The sequence below is a fragment of the Anas platyrhynchos genome, chromosome 10 (assembly GCF_047663525.1).
Source record: "Anas platyrhynchos isolate ZD024472 breed Pekin duck chromosome 10, IASCAAS_PekinDuck_T2T, whole genome shotgun sequence".
Taxonomy (NCBI): domain Eukaryota; kingdom Metazoa; phylum Chordata; class Aves; order Anseriformes; family Anatidae; genus Anas; species Anas platyrhynchos.
Window position 1 is genome coordinate 171,130 of NC_092596.1, and position 8,743 is coordinate 179,872.

Consider the following 8,743-nt stretch of genomic DNA (forward strand, 5'->3'; position numbering starts at 1 on the left):
CTTTAGTGGGAACATTTGAGAGCCATACAAGTAAGGACAGACATGTTACACGACTGAATACTGATGTGTCCCATAAGAGGGACATTTCCTTTCTTTGTTATGCGATGATTGTGGCTGTGGCCATATAGCTACGGTGTCTAGCCACTGCCTGAATATATCCTTCCCATCTTCTGACTAGAGTTCTTCGAATACTGGTAATCTGAAAGGGTGCACAGAGAAATTCCTTATGTGAAAGGATGCTTGCCACTCTGTTCACATAGTTTCCTTTCATGGGGCAGTCAGGTGGCTATGTAGCTATGTATTAACAGGTTATTCTACGTGTTTTAGTTTTCTTACCCAAGCTTTCCTTTTCACTAGCTGATCCGAAATGCTCAGAAGACAGCACCAAGCATAATTTATGTCCCAGATATCCATTTATGGTGGGACAACGTTGGACCTGCCTTGAAACTTACTTTTCTAACTCTAACTCTTCCAGCATTTTCGCCTGTTTTGCTGCTTGCTACGTCTGATGTACGTCACTCAGATCTCCCAGAAGAGGTATTTGTCAATACTTTTCTTACTATTTCTTCAGTGTCTTGTAATTTATGAATGCTTTCAGCATCAAAATGCTGCGCTTTCTTAAATGCCTACTGTTATTACTCAGGCACCCTAACAAATCACTTAAAATTTGCTTAGAGAAAAAGAATACTGTGAAAGCATCTGCTTAAGGTTTTTTCTGAGTCAAGCAAGTGACTTTCACCCCCTTCTCATGCATGCAAATAATAAATTAATACAATAATTCTGGTGGCTACAAAGTGGTTCAGTCAAGAATATGCAGTGCTTGAAATGACAAGAAGATGTTTTTACTGAAGAGATTTCTTCTGACAGTCTGCCATTCCATGCTATGTTGGGTAAACTGCTAATAATGCAATTTAGTAGAGAATTGAAACACTTTGATTAAAAAAAAAAAAAAAAATCAGTTTCTTTCTTCATATAGGCCAAAGCTTTCCAAGCTGGAAAGCTGAGTTCCAATTTCTGCTCAAGTAACTTTGGAATGGAATTCTAGTTGTATTCCTAAATAAACTGTAGTAAAAGTACATGCAGAACTTCATTGACTTCTGAGAGTTTACATTAAGGGAAGGTGCCCAAAACAGGAACACGCTGTTCTCATTCCGATTATTTTGTCTCAGTTACTGGGGGAAGAGAACAGGTCTTACCTAGATGTGTTTATTATCAACTGCTTTGAAAGTGCTTGAGTTCCCACAGAAGTTTTTGTACAGGTTCTAAATTCCTTCTAAAATAAGTAGTGAAATTCCTTACCTACCTTTTAATACTAGAAATTGAAAATGGAGGAAGATGTAGAGGTACTAGCTACTTCAGACACCTTTTGGTAGAGAAATAAAAACTCAGCAAAAAGCCCTCACTTGTCTGCTGAAGCCTTTCTCTTCCCTCTATAGCCATAAAGGTTCTAAGTAAAGGATGCAGCAAGGCAAGTAAATACAAAGGAAGCGATGTTGGATGTGGTGAAAGCCATTACTTTATCAGTGTAGCGTACAATCCCTTCACCAAGATTTAATTCTACAGGTGATTCTTAAAGGTGATATTTGAATTTGCCATGCCAGCCTGTGAAAATGTAGCCATTTAAGGCCAGGAAGATAACTTTTTTCAGTTTGTGTTCTTCAGGTTATTATTCATTTTAAAAGGTACTCATCTTTTTGGAATAGAAGATGAGTTTTTGTGGCCTTAAATCTGAAATGTCTTTCCTCCTTCTGCTTTAGATCCAAAAATTATTTAATAAGGAATTTGGAGAAGTGTGCAATATTGAGTTGCCTGGTAGGGCAGAGAGAGCAGCTTTTTTTGAGGACCTAATTCTAAATCAAGTGGCTAAGCCTCCTGTAAAGAAAACAGGTGAGGAGGATATAAGAAGTACATCTAAAACTTTCCTATCGAAGTTACTAGCTCTTTGGGATTTGCTTTGGTGGTCATTTTCTGTCAGTAATTTTGTCATATGCTTGTATTTGAGTACTGTAAATTGGCTAATTTTTCCTGGTTAATTGAAGTTGATCGGACATTGGAAGTCCTGCCTGTAGCACCACCAGCTGAGCCTCAGAAGCCACAAGAGGAAGAAGTAGGGATGCTGGAGGAGGAAGAGGAGGATGCCTTGCGTGAACTTAGAATTTTCTTGAGGGACGTTACTCACAGACTTGCCACTGACAGACGTTTCAGGGAATTTGCAAAGCCCGTTGACCCACAGAAGGTAAACTAGTGCTGATCTGTGTGTGTCTGTAACTTCTCAGCGTTCGTATTTCTCAGCGTTTTGGGGAAGGTTCAACTTTGTTTTTAGGGCTGCACTATTAGGATTTTGCAAGAAGCAGAGGCAGTGCTTTTACTTCTGCTGACTCTCAGATGTCTCTTATCGGATTATTCGCTGAAAGCCCTGGTTTCATTCTAAGAAGCCAGTCCAAATGCCAACACAGTCTGTTCGTGAAAAGGCTTTGATATGTAGGCATGTCACAGCACTGAAAAGCACAGAGATCTTTCCTTATAATTACAAACAGTACTTACAGGACTACTTTAATGAAGTCTAAAGCCCTTTATTGGACTGTCAGTTCCTGTGGGAACAGGAATAGGAGCAGCAGTTTGTAAAAATAAGTTTTGAGATCCTGTTCTCTGTTTCATCTGGAACTCCTCAAGAGGAATCAACCATAAGTGCAGTGTGTTTTCTTTTTCCTCCAATAGGCTGCTTAGATCCCTTTTTCTCCTTAATTGATTAGATAAGCCTAAACTAGGGGCGTATATTTCAAAGACAGGTGTAACTTGACTATACCTGCGGATCAGCAAAGGCCTCTTCACGTGGGCATCCACTGGCTTTTCTTCCCCTTTTCTCCTAGGTTCTTGAGCTGTGAAAAATCTAGACAGATACGTATGTCTTCATCTGAACTAGTCATTAGGCTCCTCTTATGGTCTGAGGGAAGAAATCAGCACCTCTGGGCCCAGTTATCTCATTCTAAAGTAGATGCCTGCAATAGGTACTTCACAGGTGCAATTCATGCACCTTTTCCTCAATGTCGACAGCAAAAAGAATGTTGGATGGCTTACTCAGCTTTCACTGTTGTGATTTTCTGAAGCAAAGTGAAATGAATCTCCCACCCTCAGTGTTTCTTCTGTACCATGCACGTGCTTCTGACCTCCCTACTTCTTGTTGTCCTCTCCTAGCAGCTCTAATGCCAGTTGAAAGAGCCCTTCCATTTTTGAGAAGCAAACTGGTTAATTTCAGCATCTTCTGATGCATCGCAAATGTTCAGGGTTTTTAGGAAGTCGTTTATTTAAAGTTTTCAGAGTAATTTTGGTAGACAGTGTGCAAGGTTAAGAAAACCTCTGAATGCTTGTATTTGATCTGCAGGTACCTGACTATGCCACAAGGATTAAAGAGCCGATGGATCTTTTAACAGTTCTGACTCAAATTGACTCGTGCCAGTACCCCGCTGCAGGAGACTATCTGAAGGACATCGATCTAATCTGTAACAATGCCTTAGAGTACTACCCAGATCAAAGATCTACAAGTGAGGATGTGCTTTTTAGCCCTAGTTTAAAAAATCTGTCAAACGTATAGATGGATAAGTGCTGTGTGCGGACAATAGACTTTGGATGGATTCGATGATTTTGGACATCCACAGAGAACATCTCTTACCACATTGTAAATATTTTATCATTTTGCTACTTGGGCATGGAATTGTGATATAAATGTTCCCAAGGAACTAGTGCTTTTGTTTTAATTAACTTCTATGTTGATATGCTGAAAATATTCACTGAGATAACCTTTCGGAACCAACCTATGAAGAAAGCAATTTTTTTCTGTGATCAAAACAGTTTCATTGGTTGGTAGACAACATTCAGTTAAAGTCCGTAAAATTTCAGATTGTCAAAGAGCCTATGTTTTGCAAGACACTGCATATTCAATGGTGAGGAACAAAATGGATACAGAGTTTGGACGACTTTGTGAACAAATTAAAGAATCTCGTGAGAAAAGAGGTACGTGCTTTAACGCTAAGGATTTTAAGACTTGTCTCTGCATTTGTAACTGAAAATGCACAACGAAGATCTTTGGTATCTATTCTTTAATGCAAGGTCGCACCTCTCCAGCATGTGCTCCATGTGACAACTCCAAGTCACCACAGCAGAACCCTGCTACTGAAGACGACAAACCAGATGAAGAGAGTAATGAAAATGAGGCGATGACAGCGGCACCTGTAGATGCCAGTACACCTATTTCTAATGGTAAGTTGCATTTTATTCAGCTGCTCTTGTCATTCATACCTTCTCTGTTCTTGAGACGCAACAGGTGTCTCTGATGCCTGGCTCTTTATGCCAGAGGTATTTTGTTTTCAAATTTACTTCAAAATGTGAGAGAGAAATCCAGAGGTCATCCATTCAATATAGTTATGAATTAAAGTTCAAAGAAAGTTGGTTTACAATATAAAAAACAAAAAACAAAAACAAAATAAAACAAAACAAACAAACAAAAACTTTGACGGCCCAATTGCCATTTAGTCGCCCCTAAATTGCTAATTCTTGAGGTAAAAAATGTTGTGGATGGCAGTTTCTGAATACTTAACTAGTTTTTAATTATGCAAAATGGTATTTTTACCCCCACTCCACCCCTCCCTTCCCCAAATGCTAAAATCTTAGCTCCCTCATACTGTGATTTCCAGTTGAAGGAGGGAAGTCTAACTAGTGAGAGTGGGAATTTTGCCATGGACTCCACCCATATCCTTTTGCAATACTATATGAATACTACGAATGTTGGGCAAAACCACAAAGTTTGTTTTTTCACAAAAGGTTTACCGAATCAGGAAGCATACGAGGTATAAGTCTTCACGTTTTTTCTCCTTTGAATATTCCCTTAAAATTGTCTCATTAATTAATCTCTTCCAAACATGTGCGGTGTCAAGAGTTGGACTTGATGATCCTTAAGGGTCCCTTCCAACTCAAGATATTCTATGATTCTATGATTCTATGATTCTATGTATTCAGCTTTTGAAGTCTTCAGCTTGATACCAGACTCGAAGGAGAGCTTATTTCCAGAGGCTTTTATGATGTTCATCTGTATTAGTTCATGCAGTAAGACAGTGACTTTATCAAATAACCTCACGTTGTATTAATACTGCCAATCCAAAGTAAGAATCCTCAGCATGTAAAATCCTGAAAGTGACTGTTTAGTGAATGAAATTCCATAGCAGTGTGTGTGGTTTGTTTGCTTGTTTTTAATCTTAATAGCAAACTGACCCCATTAACTTTCAACTCTTTTCTCAGCATATGTAGGCAGTGGTAGCTCAGTTCCTTTGTTTTCCTTGTCAGTCAAGTAAGATGAAGATAATGGATTTTGAAGAAAGAATTCTTTTGGTTATGTTTTGGATTACTTTTTTATGCTGTCTCTTTGTAGGTGCGTCAGAAAGAAAGTGCAGAAGGAACAACTGTGCGCATGCTGCAGCAAAGCGAAGAAGGAGTTCTCAATTCGATACAGAGAACAGAGTACCAACAGATGACCAAAACGATAGTGATGAAAAAGAGTTTGTGGACAAACATGTTTCTGACATATGTCAAGTAAAACTTAACACTGAAAAGGAAAGTGCTAAGCTTTGTGAATATTCCCCACCAAGATGGGGAACTATAACTAATGAAAATCCAAGTTCAAATGGTAAGGGAGAAGTCCAACGGATCCTTTAGCACCTTATTCTTGCTGAGGAGGATTGCACTATTTATTAGCTTTAGCCTTCAATTTCACTCTATTTTTTCTGTTACAGCTCTCAAAAGTCATCACACAGTTTATTCCGTAATGATGTTGCTCCTCTAATTGTGCAAGCCAAGCCCGCATGTTTCTGTAGGTGCTGTTTTTTTGATTCTGAAGTCTGTTTTTTTCTAATGGTACCTAACTGAAAGCCAGCAGTCACTGACATTCTTTTATTGTACGAGGTGCTTTCCAATAACGAGCAGCTTAGGTGAAAAAGCTGCACTTCAAGATGCGTGGATCCAGAGTAACATGTGGAATAGGAGACTTAAGCCCTAATGTTGTACTCTAAGATGTGTTCCCTAACCTGAATTGGCAACATGACTATTTTTTTCCACTATTAAGCTTTTCATTAGTGCTTTTGGTTTGTTTGTGGGTATTTTTGTTTGCTTTTTTTGTCTTAGTTTCTAATTTTTGTGGAGCAGTGACTTTAGCTACAAAGAAGGGAGAAGCCAAGTATTTCTCAGTGAAGACGATAACAATTCTGTCTCTGTATTTGTAGAAAGAGACTGTTTGGCAGGTACAGGATACTTCACTGAGACTGTATTCTAGATAAACAGAAAACCTGACTGAAGAAATCTGTGTCCTTCCAGATTCCTGGGCATTTCAAGTGGTGACTCCTGAACGTTCTTGGGAAGAAGACCAACAACAGGTAAGTGATGAGAACACTGTACAAGTCCCTACGGAGACAGACTACATAGTTATTGTGGATCGCTATGAGCTCAAAGTATGTCTAATTTCAGCTTTTTTTTAATGCTCAAATAGGACATATTCCTGCGTCATGTAAAATTGCAAATTAAGCCCATTGTTAACCAATGCCAATTAAAACAATTAATTGGAAGGACATACAGATAGTGAAATAATTCAGCCTGTAATGCACTGTGACTGTTTAGTTTCCACACCTCATGGAGATTTCTGTAGGCTACCATTTGCTTCTGGTCATCTGTAGTTTAGGAGACAGATTCTTTGCCTAATTTTTAAGACAAAAGGCCTTGCTGAATTTTAAAATACCACACTGACAACCTGCTAGTACTATTATGGATATCATTTTAATGATTCATAATTCTTATGATGGGTTTGAGGGCTTTTATTTGGGGATTTTTTTTCATGCTTTGATGTATTAAGAACCTGAAAAGGATCTTTATTTCTTGCAGTGATGATATTAAACCTGAAGTTAGCAGGTTGACGTAAACTAGCTAGCCATGGAGAAGTGACTACTTTTCTGAAATTCCTTGAAAGTGCAGTATTAGAATTTCTTATATTGTGTGTGTGTGTGTATATATATATATATATATAAATATATATATACATGAAGGAGGCAGAGTTTGCTGATAAGATGATAAGCAGCATTATTTCCAGGGGGCAGTAGTATTTCCATTTGGTATGGCTGCTCCCTAAAGCTACATGCTTGCAGGCTCACACAGGTAATGGACAGCTGTGGCAGTGGAAGAAGGTGCTGCCACTAGCTTGTCACTGTTGCTGTGCCAGAGATTATCATCTCTGCATCTTTGGTAATAGAAATGACTGTGTGAGAGAGAGGTGATTGCTACAAGCAGTCGCTTTGCTATTTACCCACCCCTGAATTTAAAGGTAGGATTGAGCAAACTAATCCACCTTTGCTCTGGGCGTTTGAGCAATCTGTTCTGCCAGCAGAGTTGTAGGCATGGCACACGTGGGTAAAGGTAATCACCTAAGGGTGCTTCCTTTTCCAGCTGGCACAGCTGTATCTACAAGATCTGCAGCCTTTTTACAGTGCCCCGCGCTGCTGCAATGCTTCTCTAATGAAATGCAACAGTGGCTTTGCTGTGGCAGCAGCTGTCCTACAAAGAGGATCGTGTCATTCCCTGCTGCTTTGGGAGCAGTCGACTTGCAATTACAACCACTGATGTGATAGATTGGTTAGTAGTAAAAGATTGTCCGAAATTTCAGCCTTTCCTTTCTCTGAAATATGAAAAATTAACTCATTTTCCCTGCTGAAATCTCATGGGATATTTAATCTGTTCTCTGAAGTGTCACATTTTATTTAATAGCGTAAGAAAAAGTAGGCTCTCATTTGTATTGTTACTGTTCAACCTCCGAAAACATATAGAGCGTATTCAAAGTTGTTGTTTTGCTCCATTGTTGTCTTCAGAAATTGTTATGCTTTGTCACTGAGATAACGAAGGGATTTGACATTTATCACCTGGAAAAAGTATATGGCGTCATTAATCAGTGTATTTACAACCAGAGAGAAGACTACGACAAAACCGATTTGGTGGAGGTAATTTTTGTTTTGAATTCTAGCACTTTCTGTCACTGTTACGCAGTATTTGTGTGTTCTGGGGTATCGTGGTTGTTTAGCATTGCTCTTCACTGCTTAGCTGTCTGTGCACAGACAACAACAGTACGACTTCTCCCTTTCAGTCTGGAAGACGTTTATCCACCTTGCAAAACAATTGTTATATTTGGCATAACTGTTGGCAGTTTCTGCAGGAAAAAGCTTGAACTTGAAGACAATGGGTCCACCCACACAGCCCTTTCAAAGCAGTTAACCTTAGTCTGTCAGTAGTTTTCCTTGGGAACCATTTTGGGAGCGGGAGGACTACGAAGAGAAGGTGCTTTTCTAAGTCTTTCACTCGCTCTCTCCCTCTACAGCCAGTCATGCACGGTGATAGCAGTTGTTCCATCCTTGGAGAGAAATTTAAGTATATAACAAGAGTTTGAGACTTCTCTCTAGTCACACTCTAATCTCTTTTTAACTAATGCGCTTGAGCATCTGTAATTGGGGAGATTTCTGCCTGTGCCAGTTTTACACTGAGTCAAATTCTCTGGTCTCTTCCTGTAAAAGATGATTTCGGAGTTGTCCGAACTCCTCAGAAATCTGTGTGAGGCGTCCATGGTCCAAGTCAGGTGTTCCCAGTATACGCTTGGATATTCACTCTTCACATTGAAGATCCTTGAACCCATTTATCTTAGAGTTGCTTGTGCTTGAGAACA

At 39.3% G+C, this 8,743-nt stretch overlaps 1 long non-coding RNA gene across 1 annotated transcript; it reads left to right on the plus strand.

Moving 5' to 3' along the window:
* On the plus strand, nucleotides 1–2,322 carry LOC140003334 (uncharacterized). Its single transcript, XR_011811824.1, has 3 exons — nucleotides 1–537; nucleotides 1,758–1,887; nucleotides 2,040–2,322. It is a non-coding gene; the product is annotated as an uncharacterized lncRNA (long non-coding RNA).
* The last annotated feature ends 6,421 nt before the right edge of the window (nucleotides 2,323–8,743 follow it).